Source organism: Hippopotamus amphibius, chromosome 4 (assembly GCF_030028045.1).
Source record: "Hippopotamus amphibius kiboko isolate mHipAmp2 chromosome 4, mHipAmp2.hap2, whole genome shotgun sequence".
Taxonomy (NCBI): domain Eukaryota; kingdom Metazoa; phylum Chordata; class Mammalia; order Artiodactyla; family Hippopotamidae; genus Hippopotamus; species Hippopotamus amphibius.
Window position 1 is genome coordinate 142,702,073 of NC_080189.1, and position 20,242 is coordinate 142,722,314.

Sequence of the window (20,242 nt, forward strand, 5' to 3'; positions counted from 1 at the left end):
TTTTTCTTTTAGTTTTGTTGCTACTAAGTGATTATATAGTGGCTCAAATGGAAGCTCAATAAGATTATAAATTCTTAGGGTAATGTTTTACAATGGTAGATTTTTAAAATGTGAATCTTAAAAATCAGTTGCTTTCATTTTATAATATATGTAGATAGAATAATCACAATATTTTCATCTTTGTTAATAAGTTCATTAAAATGATTCAAAACAAGTTTTTGTCTTCTAAAATAATTTTGGATTTTTTCTTTTTTGATTTTATTGTTTAACTGAATATACAGTAGCTCAGATAGAAACAATAGAACTATAATTCTTTGTACACTACATAAATGTGAATCTTATTAGTAAATTGTTTCTGATTTGATTTCTAGCTAGTATATTGTATTATGTATTGTAGTTTGTCTCTTCTATTGATCCAGAAACAGCATTTTTTCTTTTTCTTTTTTTTTTTTTTTTTTTGGCCTCTCTTACGATGTGAGTTTGAATTTTCTCTCATTTAGTTTCTCTGCTATAGTTAAGTGGTTATACGCTTGCTCAGAGATAACCTTGATAGGATTAGAATTCACAGGATAGTGTTTTATAAATGTAATTATTTAAAAATGACTTTCACAAGTGAATGGTTTCCTTTTCTTCTATTTCTGGATGGTATAAGGACACCATTTCTGTTGTTTCTGTTTAACATGTCTTCTATAACATGAATTGTTTTAACAATCTTACATGAGATGTCTCACAACCAGACATTTGAAACTCATAGCTTATTTCCATATACCAAAGACTTAAATTTACTTGTTATGAAACGGTCTAAATAAATTATTGCAAAACTGACCTAATTTCAAATATTAATTATTAGTAAAGTGGAAAAATAATTCTATTTATAAGACTGATATTTAAAAAATAAATTTTGCTTTGAAGAATAGAGCGGAACAAGAAAAAACTGTTGAAATGGTAGGTAAGTCATGGTTTAATATAGTTTGTCCATATTTTTTAAATTGAGGAAATGAACTCTGACTTAAGGTTCTGTGGTATGTAATAAAAGCCTGAGGAGGTAATATATTGCTTTCTCACCCCTGACTGTAATTTCATCATCAAAAGCCCCTAAAGGTGCTTGCTGGAGCTAGCACTCAGGAACTTGTAGGGGCCAATTATGCACAGCTCTCTCCAATTCCAGGATGTCTCTTCACATTAGTAGCTTGAAATTGGCCAACGTGGGAGTATTTACATCAAGAAACAGACATATGCTGTGTGAATCAGAGCTCCCTGAAATAACCCTCCCCCACGCTGGAGAACCTGTTTACCTGGCAGATCCCTGGCCCTTTGGCAGCAATTCTTAACCTTATTTTGCATCAGAATAACAAATGCCTGGGATCCTCCTCACAGAGATTCTGATTCAGTTGGTCTGTGTGGCACCTTGGCATCCTACTCTTCAAAAACTCCCTACATGATTCTAATGATAGCTAAGGTTCAGAACTACTGCCTATAAATACTTTCAACCAGCTTTCATCTGCTTATTGTGACAACCTTTGGTTGTTTCCTTAATGCTTCTTTATGGAAAAATAAACCCACCTTATCAAGTTCTGAGTTCTCATCTCCTGGGACCTCTCTCTCCTGAGGCAAGTAAGCACATTATGTGAGAAGATTGTAGAATGCCTTTCAAGAGTGACGGATTTTTCTCAGCTGGAAATCCCTCCTGAGGACACTTGGGTGTTACCAGCTCTCCTGGCCATCAGCTCTCTAATGTTATCACAGCATGCTTTATGTTGCACGTTGCTTTTGACGTAAGTCCCTGGCACTAACTCATTTTAAATTAGGAGGGCCTTTTCATTTTGTTTTTTAAATCTTTCAGGCAAAAGTAAAAGGTTTTAATGATTAATGAGCTTTTTGTTTAGAGCTTACCGAGCCCTAACAATATGTTTGAAATTTATTTTGCATGAAGCACAAGGGTCAAGGGTTTGGGCACTTGATGGGGTGACCACAGACAGTGCCTTTGCCACAGCTTCATAAAGACAAGTGATGGAATAATGTGGCTTGGCTCCCCTGCCCTCCACAGTGTTTAGTCATTGAATGATGCTGCTCCGTCATAAGTGAGCCATACATTTCTGTGCTTTTTTTTTTAAAGGTGAATGACCCATCATGATTTTTTAAAATTAATTAATTAATTTATGACTGCATTGGGTCTTCATTGCTGCTGGAGGACTTTAGTTTTGGCGAGCGAGGGCTACCCTTCATTGCCACGCTGGGGCTTCTCATTGCAGTGGCTTCTCTCGTTGCAGAGCACAGGCTCTAGGTACCAGGGCTTCAGTAGTTGCGGTGCATGGGCTCAATAGTTGTGGGTCCTGGCTCTAGAGCACAGGGCTCAGTAGTTGCTCCACAGCATGTGGGATCTTCCCAGACCAGGGCTCAAACCCGTGTCCCCTGCATGGGCAGGCAGATTTTTAACCACTGAGCCACCAGGGAAGTTACTGTGCTTTGTGTACAGCTCTGGAGGTATGGAACCAACCAGAAAAGAAGCTGGTAGGAGGATGATTTAGGGATGAGAAGAGAACTTTGATGCTCTGTCTCACTGTCAAGTCTGTGTGTGCTTTTAACAGCATTACAGAAGCATTTGCCCCTGGAGTTCAAATTCCAGGTGGCTTATAAATGCCTGAGAGTTGTTATTGTCTTCTCACTGGAAAAATACAGCAGTAATGCCAGGGTAAGTAAGGTTCCCTTCCTCCACTTAACAAAGTTGTATCATTTTTGCACAGTAAGACTTTGACATGTTTCACTGATAGTGACATAAATACTTTGGGATAAGAGGAAAAAAGAAGAATGACTGAAGGTTTTTTGCTTTGCATCAATATCACCTATAGGTAATAAGTTAATTGGTTTTCTTAACAAGGTTATTCTTCACAACCTCTTATAAAATTTTCAAGTGAAAATTTTGTATTTACTTGTTACATTTATGAAATACATCAAAGATGCAAAAAAAATCAGCAGTTTTACAAATACATGTGTATTCACCATTTTCATTTTTATTTATTTTATTTTATTTTTTGGCCACACTGCAGGGCATGTGGGATCTTAGTCCCCCTATCGGGGATCGAACCCTCACCCCCTGCATTGGAAGCACAGAGTCTTAACCACTAGACTGCCAGGGAAATCCCTCACCATTTAAAAAAAAATATATTTATTTGGTTGTGCCGGGTCTTAGTTGCGGTAGGCAGGCTCCTTAGTTGAGGTGTAACAGGGAAGAGCTAAATTGGACTCCATATTGGATCTGTTTCTTTGACTTTAACCTTTGGTTTTAGTTGCTTTAGTCATATACAGAGGCCTGCCTTAGGGAACCCTACCCACCTGTGAAATTAACACACATCCCTTCCCCGAGGCTAGTCATTCCCGGAGATATTTTGCAAGACTGATAACCCTTTTTACTTTATTTCCCTGATTCTCCCTCTGATTCTATAAAAGAAACTGGCATCCAGGCCCCGGATAAGATGGTTTTTTTTTAGAAGCACAAGTCTGCTATCTTCTTGGTCAGTTGGCTTTCCGAATAAAGTCACATTCCTTTCCTCAACACCTTGTCTCCGATGTGAGCTTGGACTGGGTAATAGTGGCATGCGAAGTCTTCGTTGCAGCATGTATGTGTATCTAGTTCCCTGACCAGGGATCGAACCTGGGCCCCCTGCATTGGAAGCATGGTGTCTTTACCACTGCACCACCAGGGAAGTCCTTCCCTCACCATTTTAATTTTTTAAAAATATTAACTGTGAACCACCCATATTTGGTTCAGATATTTTCTTTCTTAAATACATAAAATGTTCTAATATGATTGAAGTCTTTCTTTGTACCTCTTTTTAATAGTTTCTTCAACTTTTCTCCTCAGAAGTAACTATTATTCTGAAGTTTTAGACCCTTCTTACCCATGTCTTTATACTTTTATTGTGGTTGTAGCTGTCCATAAACAATACTTAGCATTGGTGTATGTGTGCTTTATTTGCATGTTTTTAAGATTTGTGTAAATGGTAACATATAGTGTGTATCCATCTGCAGTTTGCTTTTATCACTGAACCAAATGTTTTCTGAGAATTGCCATGTTGATACACAAAGATCTAAATGATTTAATTCTAATACTGTTTCTTACTCAGTTATCCGAGTATACTCCCATGTAGTCATCTACCCCCTATTTGTCCAGATCTCCTCTTCTTTTTTTCACACCTATAAATAGGGGCAAATTATATGTACATGAAAATAATTTACTTTTTCTTAAGTATTTGAAAACAGCTTTCTTCTTCTTCAACCTCTTCTTCCTCCTCCTCCTCCCCTCCTCCTCCTCCTCCTCCTCCTCTTCCTTTTGCCTTAGGTACTAGTCAGTCTTGCTCTGGATTTAAACTTGACTGACAGTTTTATAAGAATAACAGGGGAAAAAGGGAAGGAGGGGCTCGACTGGAATAAAACTTAAAATTGGCAGGCTCAATTACTGCCTAAATGAATATTAAATTGTGCTTTTAAAACAAATAAGAAAACAACACTTGCCACAAACTCATTAAAATTAATTTAATATTTTTAAGAAGATTCAAATAATTCATCTTTGACAAAAATGTACAAATTATAGTCTAATATGGGATAAAACCCAATATTAATTTACAGCATCAGGCTCTCTGGAGGGATCATGTAAATCATTTTATCTTTGAGAAGGCACTGAGGAAAAACATGAGCCTTTGGAAAGGCCAACCAGCAGCACTCTGGTCATGAAGACGAGTTAACCGCTCAAGAAAGGATCACAAACCTATGACCCTTGGAGAGGGTCATGCTCTTTAATTTGGTTCCATTTATGTAAAATTGACAAGTTTGGCAATTTAAATATCATTGCACTTAATAAAAAGATATTTTTACTTCTGAATATTTTGATATAGTCAATAAAATTGTTCTCATAGCTCATTCATTCATTCACTGATTCAACAAATCAGTTTATGTCTTTAAAGGGCTCACAGAGGAGAAGGCAAATTCTATACATAATAAAGTACGTTGAAATGTTTTAAGTGAAGTAGCAAAAGTGGAACAAAGTACCATGAGATCACAGATCGTGAGGATGACTAATTTTTTTTAGGGATTCAGGGAATGATTCATAGGAGTCATGATATTGTAGTAGATGAATAACATGCTTGTATGGACCAGAGTTCTTGCATCTTCTCTGGGCAGCTGGATAGCCACCCTAATGTAAGAGCAATGGTGAAAAGGTAAAAAATGAAGAACAATTTTATTCATTTTATGCCTCTTAAAGGAAGAGTGGCTTAACTAGTAATTTTGGAGCTTGAAAAACAATTTTTTTTTCCGTGGTATTCCAACAGGGCTTTTATCATCAGAGTACAACTTCCTCTGCAAAGCGGGAAATTAAGAATCAGATGTGCCGACATACAGAATAACATGTGGAAATATATTTAGGACATTTTGGAGAATTATTTAATGAACTTAAGAATGAGATTCTTACTACACATATTAACCTCACATCGATTTTATTCAGAGAATGGAGCTCTAGAGATTTGCCAATACTGGAAATGTGAAAAAATAACGCATGCAGCCATGCAAAAGTAGTCCCTAAGTGGCAGGGAATGAAGGAAATCACTGAGAAAGAGAGAGGATTCAAACCTACACTCGATATGTAGAGACTTGCATGGCACCATGTACAGACCAACAGGAGTCTTCTTCTTGACCAGTGATGATTATAAAAGTCAAGTCATGGGACTTCCCTGGTGGCACAGTGGTTAAGAATCCACCTGCAATCTTAACCACTGGCCCGCAAGGGGAGTCCCCAGTGGCTGGCAGATTTAATAACAGATTCTTTCTATTTTAGACTGCATATAGGATATTTTCCTTTAAAAATATTTTAGGGAGAAAATTCTGCTCCCTTTATGCTTTTGAGTTGCAAAATTTAGTTAAGTAAGGGCAAAACCTCTGGCAACAACCAGTACCAGAAAAGCTCTTTTTACTCCTAAAGAATGAGACCTAATAATACTATATTGAATCATCCTGGGGTTTTTATTGTGTATGTGTATGTCTGCCTTAACATATTTCCTTTTCTAAATTAAAAAAGCTGTTCTTACGTAGCTATTTTCCTCAACCTCTGGATTTGCTGTTTTGGTAGACTTTCAATGGAAAATTAAATGCTTGAACTTAAAAAAAAAAAAAAGAATCCGCCTGCCAATGCAGGGGACACGAGTTCGATCCCTGCTCTAGGAAGATCCCACATGCTGTGGAGCAACAAAGCCCATGCTCCACAACTACTGAAGTCCGGGCTCCTAGAGCCAGTGCTGTGCAACAAGAGAAGCTACCGCAATGAGAAGCCTGCACATCACAGTGAAGAGTAGCCCCTGCTCTCCACAACTACAGAAAGCCTGCACACAACAACAAAGACCCAACACAGCCAATAAAAATAAATAAATGTATAACAACAACAAAACAAAGTCAAGTCATTTGGTAAGAAAGTTGAGAAATATGGGAGCCATAGTAGGGGCAGCATCCAGAAAGCTGGAGAAGTGCAGCAGTAGCCAAAGGAACAGATGGCAACGCCACAGGAATGATGAATGGGGCCTGAAAGAGCATTTAATCTGAGTGTGAAAATAGGGGCTCCAAGATAAGAAAACCAGAGTGGCTCTGAACAAGAGGGAGCCATCAGATGCCCCCACTCTTTTACAAGGTCATTATGCCATTTCGAAGGCACGCTTTGTCTTTGTTGAGAGGAGGGGCTCCATTTGCTTTAAAAATACATGTATGTATTGTCGGTCACACGTGTCTTGCTGAAGGCACACAAAAACATTACATATAGCCCAGCAGTCTTAAGAAAGGGAATGGAGTGAGGTGTGAAAAATTGGTGGGATTCTCTGTTAGAGTAATGGTAAACTGTAATACAGTAGCATGAAGAGGTCCATGTTGTGGTGCATTCGAAAGAAGCCAACCACTGTACACTTTTCCAAGGAAAATATTTAGTTCATTAATGTAACATTGGTATATTACTTATTAAGACAGATGATTTAGCAAGGAAATGCTGGTAACTGAGCTCTATACTTTTTGCAAAGTATCTTTGGTATTTCAAAGTAAGACTTGGCACTAAGAGCATAGTTATGCCTGGTAGAAAATGTCAGCAAATCCTAAAATTGTAGAATATGTTGGTGGATTTTTTTTTAAAGACTTCACTTTTGAGCAAAATCTATACCCTGGACTCTTTTAGCAAGCTGATGTAACTAGGTTACTTTAGCCAGGCAGCCTTTCCTTTGCATAGCAGGTGCCTGTGAATGTGCTAGAGCTGAGGGAGAATAAGGACAGGCTGCTAGTCTTGTGCTAATGCCGCACGCTCCCCCAGATTACATTTCAATGATTCGAAAATATCATTTTCTTAAAGATTTCAAAGTGTCATGAGTTCCTACTCATTTATTTAAAGAACACAAACATGCATTAACAGACAAAGATTCTTTTCTCACTGGTTTTATCAACTTCTAGTATCATTAGTTTAAGAAGCATAGCAAAACAAAATTATTTTGTTATTAGATTATGGTAGCTTTTGCCCCCAAAGAAAGAGGTTAGTGTCTCCTCCCACCGATTTCTTTCCTATATGACAGCCTCCAGCCCACAGAGTATGTATATTATATGTATCAGGATGTTTTCAGCTACCTTCAAATTTTTTTAGAAAGTCCTATAAATGCCTTAAATAGTAATATATTTCATAAAAAAAGAAGTTTCAAGGCTTGTTTTAATCAAAAGTTCAATGATGTCATCAAGGATGCAAGTTACTTCCATCTTTCTGCTTTGCCATTTTCTCATGTTCTCTGCAGCTAACAGCTCTCATGGTCCCAAGATGGCAGTCACAGTACCAGATACCACACGCAGACACAATGACATCTAACAGCTGATGAGGGACTTTTTCTTCTTGTGTGTTTCTCTCTCTCTCTTATTCTTCCTAAATATAATTTTATTTAGGAAAGTAATGCATTTCAATGGGAAATGAACAACTTTTTATTAAGGGTAAGAAAAACCTTTTCCAGAAGTATCTCAGTAAACTTCCCATTGCATTTTTTTTTCTTTTTGGCAAATTTGGGTCTTCATTGCTGCGCATAGGCTTTCTCTAGTTGCAGCAAGTGGGGCTACTCTTTTTTGCAGTGAGTGGGCTTCTCATTGCAGTGGCATCTCTTGTTGCAGAGCATGGCCTCTAGGTGCATAGGCTTCAGTAGTTGTGGCACTCGGGCTCAGTAGTTGTGGCTCATGGGCTCTAGAGCACAGGCTCAGTAGTTGTGGTGCACAGGCCTAGTTTCTCCTGGCATGTGGGATCTTCCTGCACCAGGGATTGAACCTGTGTCCCCTGCATTGGCAGGGAGATTCTTAACCACTGCGCCACCAGGAAAGTCCCCCATTGCATTTTATTAGCCAGATTTGCATCACACACCCGTGCCTGAACCAATTGCTGACACTGATTAGTGCCGTGTTTCTCAGCCTTAGCACTTTGGCCTTTGGGGAAGGGACTTCTTTGTGGTGGCAGTGCTGAACTGTGCATTGTAGCTGTTCAGCAGCATCCCTGGTATCTCCTACTAGATGCCAATAGCACTTCCGCCCACGTTGCGACAATCAGAAATATCTCCAGACATTGCTGAATGTCCCCTGGGGGACAAAATCACATCACCCCATTGAGAACCACTGGCTTGAGTCAATCGTTATTCATCCCATGGATCTGGGCCCACCTCCCCTGAAGCACACAGAGGGTGCCCAAGACCAGAATTCTGTTAGCAAGGAAGAAAAGGGACATTGCTATTTTACAGATAGCCAATGGACAGTGACTCCTTCCTGCCCTCACCATTTTCTTTCTTGCCATTTTTCAACAAACGGATCAGAGCCTTATTAAAAATATGAAAGAGGACTTCCCCGGTGGTGCAGTGGTTAAAAATCCACCTGCCAATGCAGGGTACATGGGTTGAGCCTGGGCTGGGAAGACCCTGCATGCTGCAGGGCAACTAAGCTTATGTGCCACAACTACTGAGCCTGTGCTCCAGAGCCTGTGAGCCACAACTATTGAGCCCATGTGCTGCAACTACTGAAGTTTACCTGCCTAGAGCCCGTGCTCTGCAACAAGAGAAGCCACTGCAATGAGAAGCCCGCACACTGCAACGAAGAGTAGCCCCTGCTCACCGCAACTAGAGAAAGCCTGCATACCACAACTAGAGAAAGCCTGCGTACAGCAACGAAGACCCAATGCAGCCAAATATAAATAAATTTATTTAAAAAATATGAAAGATATAAGAATGAGTTACCTGGTATTATCCAGTGAATGCTGATTCCTGTCTAAATGCTAAGTGGGTAGTATGAATATCCTTACAATCAATTGGAGAACCAGAAAATTTGATCAAGGGTAATTTGTGTCGAAGCACTAAAATCATGACTGGTTGGTTGGGTTCTGCAGGGTTCAGATGTTCCTACTCTTGGTCATTTTCTTGTACCAATACCTTAGATTCCAGCTTTATTCAGGTTCTATTTCTAATGTACAAGACCTTCTACTCTTGTTGCTTTTATTAGTCATCCAATGATGATGAACATATGCATTGTGGATTAAATGGTTTGATGTGAAAAGGTATGAATATTTTAAATAATTCAACAGATATTTATTGGGTGCCCATTACGTGTCGGGCATGGATACTGAAGGAAAGTGACAAGGCTAAAGCACTCCACAGGAGAGTTAGAGAAAACTCTCTGAGGAGGTAACATTTCAGCCAAGACAAGGGGCAGAATGGAGAGAGATTGAGGAAGGGGATGTGTTTGATTATAATGTGCTGTAGTGAAGAGTTCCAATTTTACACAAAGAGCAGGAAGGAGGATTGATGGGCTTGGGGATGGTGTGTGTGTGTGTGTTTTGCATGTGTGATAAGTGTTTTCCTTTTGCCTGTTGTATTTTTGTACATAGAATACAGCATGATTCTCTAGTGGGTTCAATTCCTTTTGTGCTATAAAAATTAGTGGGATATGCAAATCTGCATTCTCCTTTTTAGAAAAAAAAATTTATGGCTGCACCAGGTCTTAGCTGCAGCACTCAGGCTCTTTAGTTGCAGCACACACTCTTAGTTGAGGCATTCATGCAGGATCTAGTTTCCTGACCAGGAGTCGGACCCATGTCTGCTGCATTGGAAGCACAGAGTCTTAACAACAGGACCACCAGGGAAGTCCAGGCTTCTAGTCTTTTAAGCATGCTATTCTCCTGGTCCTCTAAGAAGCCCCAACATCTAGCTTCAGACTTGGTGTTCCGACATCATTGGCTACAGGCTACTGAGTCTATGGTCTTATCTGGACCATCACTTTCGATCTTATTCCACTAGTTGTGGAGAGAACATCTCCTAGAGAAAATCCCACTAGGAAGATTCTTCTAGGAGCAGGAAGATCCTTCTATTTTTTTTTGACCTCCCTTCAAAAATGTCTACCTCTCATAACTGCAGGAATTAAGCCATTCTGAATATAGATCACTGCTGTCCTTGCAGAAAAATCTTTCTAGCATTTAAAAAGAAGTCACTCAAACATTACTCACTGAATATCTTATAAGTCTCAGACACTGGACTTGGCATTGGGATAGAGCAATGAATAAAACTCAGTCCCCATACTTTTGAAGCTGTCTCTCTACAAGGAGTTTTAATAAATAAAACATAGTGTAATTAGTATTATGAAGTTTCGTGAAACAATTTTGTGAAAGAGGGATATTTGGGAGATGTTACTGAACTCAGGTTTGGTTCCTCACCACTCAAAAGCCAATAGTTGAGAGACAAGTGCTGGTAGGAAGAGAAAGATTTTTTATTCAGGAGGCTGGCAAGGTGGAGAAGGTGGACTCATGTCCAAAAGCCAATTCTAAAGATTCTGCTCAACCGTGAAAGTTTTTAAAGGGAGAATCATTTGGGGAGGGGTAAGGGTCTTTGTTATCTTCCATGTGTGCAGACTTTCTTCTGATTGGTTGGTGCTGAGGTAATACAGCAGTGCTCCAAGAATCTTGTGCTCAGCCTGAACTTACCATCCTCTACCTGGGAGAGGGCCTTAGTTCCTACAGAACTCAAAGGTATTATGTACGTTCCTTGAGGAGGAACAAGGATCCTGCCCCATGCCTGCATTATTGTTTCATTTCTTCTTTTCTTTTCTTTTCTTTTTCTTTTCTTTTAGGCTGTGGGATCTTAGTTCCCAGGGATCTAACCTGTGCCCCCTGCAGTGGAAGCGTGGGATCTTAACCATTGGACTGTCAGGGAAGTCCTGCCCTGTTGTTTCTTGACAGCTCCTTTTTGTTCTGTGTTCCCTCCCTTCCCTGACAAGCAGTTGTTTGAAGCTGCCCTTTGGAGCTCAGGGTGGATCAAGGAGGCTGAATGAAGCCTATTTCCTACAAACAGGAAAGGAGGTAAGGGGTGGTGGGAGATACGGAAAGGATTTGTGTCTGGGAGGGTCCCACAGGGTTCTGCTCTGCTTCAGAGAGACTAGATAGGATGGCTAGGGAAGTCCTGGCTTGAAGTTTAGCCAACTCCCCATGTTACTCCAAGTAAAAATGAAACCTAGGGGAGGGAAGGACTGAGAGATTGGGATTAGCAGATGTAAACTATTACGTATAGGATGGATAGACAACAAGGTCCTACTGTAGAGCACAGGGAACTGTATTCAGTACCCAGTGATAAACCATGATGGAAAAGCATATGAATATAAAGAATGTAATATGTATAACTGAGTCACTCTGCTGTACAGCACAACATTGTAAATCAGCTATATGTCAGCAAAATTAAAAAATAAAATCTGTGTAAAAACTGGATTTGCTGTGTTACCAAGTCCAAGTTCATGCTGCTCACTGCACAACAGGCCAATGAATCGGAGAAGAGCTGTTGAGGCAAGGAACACGACTTTATTCAGAAAGCCAGCAGACAGAGAAGATGGCAGGCTAGTGTCTCCAAAAAACCATCTGATAGGGGTCTGGATGCCAGTTTGTTTTATAGAATCAGAGAGGGAGAGGCTGTGAGCAAGTAAAGTGAAAGGGCCATCAGCCTTACAAAGCATCTTTGGGAATGACCAGCCTAAATGAGGGGATATGTTAATTTCTTCCTTTCTGCAACCATTCACACAGGTGGGCAGGGCAGATTGTCTGCCTGTGAGCTGAAAAGAGGCACTTTAACTTTCAGGCAGTGAGGCAGTGTTCCCTGAGGCAGGCCATCATGTATGATTATAATAACAAAAGCAGCGAAAAGCAAAGGTTAAAGTCACAGAAACAGATCTAAGGTTAAAGTCACAGAAACAGATCTAATGTGGAGTCGATTTAGCTCTTCCCGGTTACAGCTAGGCAAATGTACTTTAAGCCGAGTTCCCCAGCTCACCTCCCTTTCCTGCCAGGGTCCGTCTTAAATATATTGTGGTACTTCCAATAATCTGGAGAGCCTTTAAGCCAACAGCTAAAGTAGCACTGGAGCTAACCAGGTACAGAGAGGGGACAAGGGGCCCTCCAGGCTGAGGGAGGAGTAGGCCCAAAGGCCTTGAGATGGAACAGAGATTGCCTGATTTGATAAAGGAGCTAACAAAATGTTTCTTGAACTACTCTTAGATTTCATTGACAACACAGAGATTTAGAATATAGGAACATCAGGAATGCAATTGTTGTTTATGCCTACATTTCTGGTAAAAAGTCAAACATTAAGAAGGGAAACCAGGGAATTCCCTGGTGGCACAGTGGTTAAGAATCTGCCTGCCAATCCAGGGGACCTGGGTTCGAGCCCTGGTCCGGGAAGATCCCACATGCGGCAGAGCAACTAAGCCCATGCACCACAGCTACTGAGCCTGCACGCTAGAGCCCGCGAGCCACAACTATTGAGCCCATGGGCTGCAACTACTGAGGCCCACGCACCTAGCGCCTGTGCTCCACAACAAGAGAAGCCACCGCACTGAGAAGCCCGTGAACTGCAACCAAGAGTAGCCCCTGCTCACCACAACTAGAGAAAGCCCACACAGAGCAATGAAGACCCCAATGCAGCCAAACATAAATAAGTAAATAAATAAATAAAAAATAAATCTTAAAAAAAAAAAAAAAAAGAAAGGGAGACCATCATGGCAGGGTATCAAATCTACCCAAGTGTTATTTAAGATGGTAAGAATGTGAAGGTTTCCAGATGGATCACTCCTTTTTATGTTATCAAGAAGTGGATACATATGGCAATTGCCAGCCATGCATCTTTGTGTTGGTGTTGTACAATGTTGCTGAAAGGTCAAGGGCACTGACAACAATGGGATCTTTTAGGGTAATACCTTGAATATAGAAAGACCTGAGACTTGGATTTGTTTTTGCCTTTGCATGTCCCTGGTGGAGGTTGATGTCTTTTACTTCCCTTTATAAGTGTGCAGGTCAACATAAAGCAAGCTGATCTAAGGGACTTTTTTTGAAGAAATTAAAATTATTTTCAAAATGATTTGTGCATATATCAGTTCTTGTTTGATTTCTTTTTCTCCTGAGAAGAGACTGTCCTGGTTTTTAACTTTTATCAGATTTTCATAGTGGCACAAGATCCAAAAAGAAAGATAAGGACTATGATTTTCTGGTATTTTTGTGGTTCCAATACTTAATCAACTTTCTATCCCTCACAATCCACATCTCAACTATGAGATATACTCATCTCTCTTGGCAGTTTGCTGTCCTGGTTCTTCTGTTTCTATTTAGTTGCTCTTCTATTTATTGTAAATGAAGTGTGGCTGTACATCCCCTGCCATCTCCCATCACCACCATGCTTCATCCGTGCACACGCCAGACATAAGCTCAGCACTTCACAGTGCTCCAAGGACATCATTCCGGGTGAAGTTAAGTGCGTACCTTTGTAAACATTAAATTTTGGAAAACACTTCACATTTTTCATTTGAGATTCATAGTAATACAGTTAAGTAGGCAGGGAAAGGCATGATCACAACCAGGAACCTGGTTCTATAGTAAAGAGAGACCTAGAGGCAAAGGCCAGTGGAGCCTGCCTCATGGTTTCTTCTGTTCTGCAGTGGAAGAAAGAGGTTGGGTTAAGGATGAAGACTTTGGGGGTGGAGATGAGACGGTGTTTTTCCTTTGGAGGTAGGAGTGTGCTACTGAGGAGCAAATGGTAGGTTCTTAGTTTTTTTTCTCAGTGAAGAGGTCTGGGTCTATACAAATAAGCCCACTGCACTGGGTTTTAATTTAATGTGATATTTGCTGATTTGAGATGAGTAAGTTCCAATCATTGATGGAATTACCAAAGTTATATACTACAAATATTTAGACCTTCTCTCCTGCTGTTACCACCTCAGACCCCCTTAATCTGTTCTTCTGTCAGGACTTTACCTGTCCCAGGCCCTCCCTGTGCCACACTGATGCCCAGCTCCACCCGAGAGCTCCCTCGGGGCCTAAGGCGCTGCACTGTCTCTACTGCCTTGTTTCAAGGATTATTCCCATTGTACAAATGGAGAAACAGAATCAAAGGAAGGACTTGCCTCAAGTGGTTCCAGCGCCTCGTGGTCTGATCTTTCTCCTAGACCAGTGCTATTCAAAGTGTGGCCCACTGGCCAGCTTTAGAGCCAGTCTGTGATAAGAGCAGAAGTGAAAGAGTTTCAGAAACTTTACTAGCAATTTGACAGAGTAACTTTATGTGTGCTGAGTTTAATAATGAAGAATTTGGGCTTTTTTCCCCCCAAACACTTTCCTATTTCTAGTAGTTTCAGTTTTACTACATTTTACAAAATAATCAGTTCACGATGTATTAAATATTAAAAAAAAAAAAAAACCCACAATTGGACCTTAATCAGAGGCAGTTTGAGAAACACTGCATTAGACCACACAGACTCTAATGGGACTCTTACAATGAAGATGTGCTGGCCACATGGAAACCACTGTCATTTCATTTTGATGATATTTGTGTTGTGTTTTGTAGTTTTAGTGTCTTTAACCCATCTGAAATTCCCAGTAACAATACAGTGAGTGATATGGTAAGAGTTCTGGGGTCTTTGCTAAGTTTGGCTCTAATACCTATTCCATCTTGGTCAAATGGTTTAACTCTTCAAGCCTGGGTTTCCTCACCTGTATGGAAACTTTATATTGCATACGTGTGTGTGTGTATATATATATACACACACACATATATCTTCTATACATCCATACTGTGTGGAATTTTACATGGAAAATTTCATATTATATTTTTATTAAACTGAAGAATATTCATAAGCTCTGAGTAGGTATACTTAGCTTTAAGGTTTTACATTTTAAACAACAGAGGCAAGGCACAGTACATTTTTTATTCTGCATTGGTTTATGTACAGAATACCCCCACTTCACTTGAGAAACAGTATCATATCTAAAACACACTTTGATGAACACTTAATATTAAAACATTATATGGTTATCCCTCGGTACCTGAGGGTGATTGGTTCTAAGACCCTGTGTGCATCAACAGCTGCAGATGCTCAAGTACCTTACAGAAAATGGCATGGATATGAAGGACCAACTGCACTTACCTTGTAGAGGTGTTTTTCTGATTAAATGAAATAATGTATACAAAACATTAACATAGAGTCCAGATCATACATTGTAACTGCAATAAATGTTGGATATTAATTAGCTTCAGAAAACACTGAAAATGGAGATCATATTCATCTACTGTCATGAGAAAAGTGCAGATCATTAACACGATTTTAATTATTCATTAAATGTTTAGGAAAGTGCAAGATGCTTATGGAAGTGCAAGATGTTTATAAAATGTTTATGAAGTGCAAGATCCTTTGGTGGTTATTAGGATATAACCCTTGTTCTCCAGAGGTTTAGAATCTAGTAGGTGTATTAAATACACATATGGAAGATATGTATGGAGTAGAATAAGGGCCATAGGGAAAAGGAATCAATTTTTGGTTCATCTAAATAATTGAGAGGTTTCGAGGACAGTGTTTGAGATAAAACTGTTAGTTGAACTTTGAGTCAAATATTGACATGAAGTTTCAAATGATCATGGTACATTGAGCTAATATTGATCAGATATTAAATAAGACATACGGTTTAATTCCAGTATGTACAATATGACCCCCTCCAAATTTTATTAAAATTATCTATATAGATAACGTCTATATGGAGGTATTAAGTGCTTATTTCTTGGAGATGAGATCACAGGAAATATTTAACTTTTTGACATTTAAGGTTTTATAATATATATTTTAAGAGTAGTTTTGTAACTGGACAAAACTACTTTTCTAAAAGGCTGGCTAAAATCAAAGCTGCAGATTTATTTTTTAATTTTTATTAAAATTTTTTAAAAATTAATTTATTGGCTGCATTGGGTCTTTGTTGCAGCACACAGGCTTCTCAGTGTGGTGGCTTCTCTTGTTGTGGAGCATAGGCTCTAGGCACGAGGGCTTCAGTAGTTGTGACTCGTGGGCTCTTAGAGCACAGGGTCAGTAGCTGTGGCCCACGGGCTTAGTTGCTCTTCAGCATGGGGGATCCTCCTGCACCAGGGCTCGAGCCCGTGTCCCCTGCATTGGCAGGTGGATTCTTAACCACTGCGCCATCAGGGAAGTCCCAAAGCTGCAGATCTAAATGAAACTTGGTACAACCTTTTAAAATGCATTTTGGCAGTTTGCATTAGTAACTATAAAAGTGGTGATACTCTTACCTAGAAATTCCATTTCTGGGTATTTATCTTTAAAAATTTACATTCATGAAAATGTCCTATGGTTTCTTTATAATGGCATAAAGAGAAGGAAATAAGTCCAAGAATGAAGAAATTGGTAAATTTTGTATGCCCTCTTAATCTAATTTTATGCAGTTGTGAAAGTGTTTATGAAGCTTATGTAGAAATAGGAAAATGGTTATAAAAGAAAAAAACAAAAAACCCCCCTAAAAAATAAAACCCACCGGGATCGAAAATTGTGTGTACACTAAGATCACAACATTGTAAAATAAGTATGCATGAGACAAAAGGTCTAAAAGAAAATAAGCTGAATGCTGAGTGGCTGTGTTAGGGGGAAGGATTTTTCTTTTCTTTATTGTCCTCATGTTTTATGATGTGGTTCAAATGATTTTTACAATGAAAGCGATTACCATTTTAAAGGCTGAGTATAAAAGGGTCCTCACTGGCACTCTGATTTGAAAGTATTAAATAAATACTAAAAACTTCTCGTAGTCATCATTTACAATCTCTTAAGCTTCTAAAGATCACATTTTGAGACTGTCAAACTCAAAGTTTCTCAACTTGCTGGTAGGTATTCCTGCCATGATTTGCATAGAAACATAAGGGACTCTCGCAACCCCTTCACTTTACAAATGATAACCCTGAAGCCCAGCCTCCCCAGACAGTAGCAGAAGCACAATTTGAATCCAAGTCTACTAGGTTATCTAACAGTAATCTACCACCACATCCACCCGTGAGTATTAACAGACTTGTCATGTCTCCTGGCTGTTAAACGCTGGCGTTACTACCACGGTGGCTCGCCTCAGGGGTTGATTCCTTTCTCTACAGGTCGCGCTTGAGCTTTCCCTCTTCACCACTTGGGGGCCCGAAAATGCCTCCCCCGGTTCTCCCTTTTTAAGTCTCCTTCTTCGCATCCCCAGCGTCCGAAGTGCCTCAGAATTCCGGTAGGGGCCGCTGCGACCTTCTGGCTCCGCGGCCCCGCCCCTGGCCAACCGTCGATTGGGCCGGCGCGTGACGTCACGCCGTTTTAGCCAAACAAATGGGTTTCGGGGAGAGCGTTGGGCTCCGCCGCGCCGCGCCGCGCTGGGCGCTCGGTCAGCCTCAGCGGTGGGGAGCGAGCCAGGCCTCCCGCCGCCAGCGCTGTGTCGGGGTGTGCAGCCCCGGGCCAGGTCCCGGCCGGGGCAGGAGCCCAGGTGGGTGCGGGCCGGGGTGGGGCGCGGCGCGAGAACCGCGCGGTCGGGGTCCGGCGGCGGCCACGGTGGCCGCTCCCCGCCCCCTCCCGCCGCCCGCCTGCGCTCTCGGGGCGCCGGGCGGGTGGGGGCAGGGGCGCCGCCCGCCGGTTCGGGGCTCGGTCTGGGGCAGGGCTCGGCGGCCCGTACCGCATCCGGGGGCGGCCTCTGCCCGCGCACGGGCTGGGCGCTGAGCGCCCCTGCGGGGCACGGAGGGGCGGGAGGGCCGGCGGGCGGGAGCGGGATCCCGGGTCAGGGCTGAAGCCGAGGAGATTCGAGATATAGGCCCTGGGGAGGCTCCGGGTCGGCTTTCCAACCCCCAGGACGGGCGGCCGCAGAGGAGTCGGGCCGCCGCAGAGGAGTCGGGCCCTTGGTGGGGGTAGCCTCGCCTGGGGCTCGGCCGTTCCGTTCTTCCCCGTCCCAGCGCAGGTGAGCTGGCGCCTGTCCTTAACCTTCTTTCGGGACCTGGCAGGACAGATGCTCGCAAGCTTTTCTAACGTCTGGGCTGGCGCAGAGGTTCCGTCCTAGTCGACTGCGGTTCCGTCTCAGTCCGCGATGAAGTCATAGTGCTGTGGGTCAGCATGTCTGTGACGTCAGGGGTTTCCAAGAGATGGGCTGTGATGTCACTGCAGGCCTCGGCGGGGACCTTGGTGCGCGGAAGGGCCGGGAGAACCCGTAGAGAAGAAGGAAGTTAAAGCTTCTATCAATGCCTGGGATCGCAGATGATTTGAATCGAAAGTTGTTCCATATCAGCATTTTACGGTTTTAATATGAGTTGTCAAGTTCTTTTAACTTCATTTCGAACAAGCATTGTTAGTACAGTTCAATATGAGACCCATTTAATTTAGGGAAATCTCAATCAGGGGGGTTTTTGAGGGGGTGGATGGGTAGGTGTTTAACGTAAATGCATTTCAGAAAGCTAAACTCGTGGTTTGATGCCTTGTGATCAGAATTGCTGAAAAAAATAGAACCAGTTTGAGTGCTGATAATTATTTGCCGTACTCTTTTTTGCTAGAGAATTTTGAAGTCATTTATCTGCTTATTTTTTGTTAGAGAGTGGCCTGAAAGAGAGAGGGGATCTTAAGTCAAATTTTTCTTTTGTAATGAGGGGAGGAGGCTGTCTGAATTAATCCGATATTGTTCTTAAATAATCACTCCCTGGGGATTTAATTTATCCAGGTTGTCCCAGTCCATGGGTAGTTGAGGGTTTCCTACGGTTATAGCTCAACAAGGTTTTTCTTGTTTTCTTACTAAGGCTGGGCTGTAACAGTATAATAATATACATACCAGAACTGCTTGCTTGGACAAGTAACTAAAATTTTGTCTGTAGTGCTTTCAAATATGAAACTACAGAATTTTTAAAAAATGCCCCGTCTATGAATATTGCTTTTCTTCCAAAGCTTTCAAAAGAGATCAGGCCAGAAGAGAAGCTAGTCACCTGCCATTACTGACTCTCTTTAGGTGTTGCAGCTTGTCATTTCTTCCTCGCTGTAAAATCATTTAAATAGAATCCAGTTTGAGAGGTAGATGGCTTAAAATTGAACCTTAATTATGATTTAGTGTCTTCAGCAGGAAGCTTGGATAGGAGTCCTCAGTCCGTCCCCACTGACCTTGACTTGTAATGTTAGGGGTTTTTTTATTAATACTTCTCTCATTTGTTCTTTAAAGGTGATTGATAAAGTATTGTCTCTAGACTTTCTATCAACATGCTGGTGGAAGTCATGTTTTTATAGAAAATGAAGGCAAAAATTTGCCCTTGTTAATTACTATTAGATTTGACTGGAAGTATACAAAACAAGGCATTCCTTTAAATCTCATTTTAATGCTCATCATGTTTTGAAAATTCTACAGCATTGTGTGTACTACTTGAAAATTATTTTATATCTATTTTAAGAAATTAGGAATTGTGTGGTGACAGTGTTAAGGCTCTAACGACAAAATTTGGGTTTTTGGATTCTCAAGACTGATAAGTACCAAATTAACATGAAATTGCTGATTTTGAGGGTGTTGATCAATCTATTCTTTAAAATGGAAGGATCGTGACAAGATATTATGTAATGAAGTTGAAGGATGTACAAAAAGGGGAGAGACTTCCGTGTGTCTTTTCCAGGGAGCCTTTCTGGGGGAAGCTGCATGATCTGTGTAAATAAATGTACTAGGGGGTGGGGGGGAAAATGTACTAGTGTACATGGGAAGCGTTGAAAGTCAAACTGCATGTGCGTTGAAAAACATATAAATGGTGGTAATAAAATAGCTTCTCCTTGGCAGTGCATTTTTTCCCCCTCTATTGTGTTTAGCAGTTATGGTTTTTTTTTTTTTATGGGAAATGAGTTGATTGGTGGAGAATAAATGCCTTCATGTATTCTGATA

The 20,242-nt window shown here is 41.0% G+C and overlaps 1 protein-coding gene and 1 non-coding gene across 4 annotated transcripts in view; one reads left to right on the forward strand and one right to left on the reverse strand.

Moving 5' to 3' along the window:
- Positions 1 to 3,631: 3,631 nt before the first annotated feature.
- Positions 3,632 to 3,704, reverse strand: TRNAW-CCA (transfer RNA tryptophan (anticodon CCA)). The gene has a single exon. It is a non-coding gene; the product is annotated as a tRNA-Trp (tRNA).
- A 13,988-nt stretch (positions 3,705 to 17,692) lies between these two features.
- Positions 17,693 to 20,242, forward strand: part of FBXO34 (F-box protein 34) — a 78,256-nt gene continuing 75,706 nt past the window's right edge. For all 3 annotated transcript variants that reach the window (XM_057733368.1, XM_057733367.1, XM_057733371.1), the window contains exon 1: positions 17,693 to 17,836. The gene's annotated coding sequence lies outside the window, so the exon portion shown is untranslated. The remainder of the gene's footprint in view (positions 17,837 to 20,242) is intronic.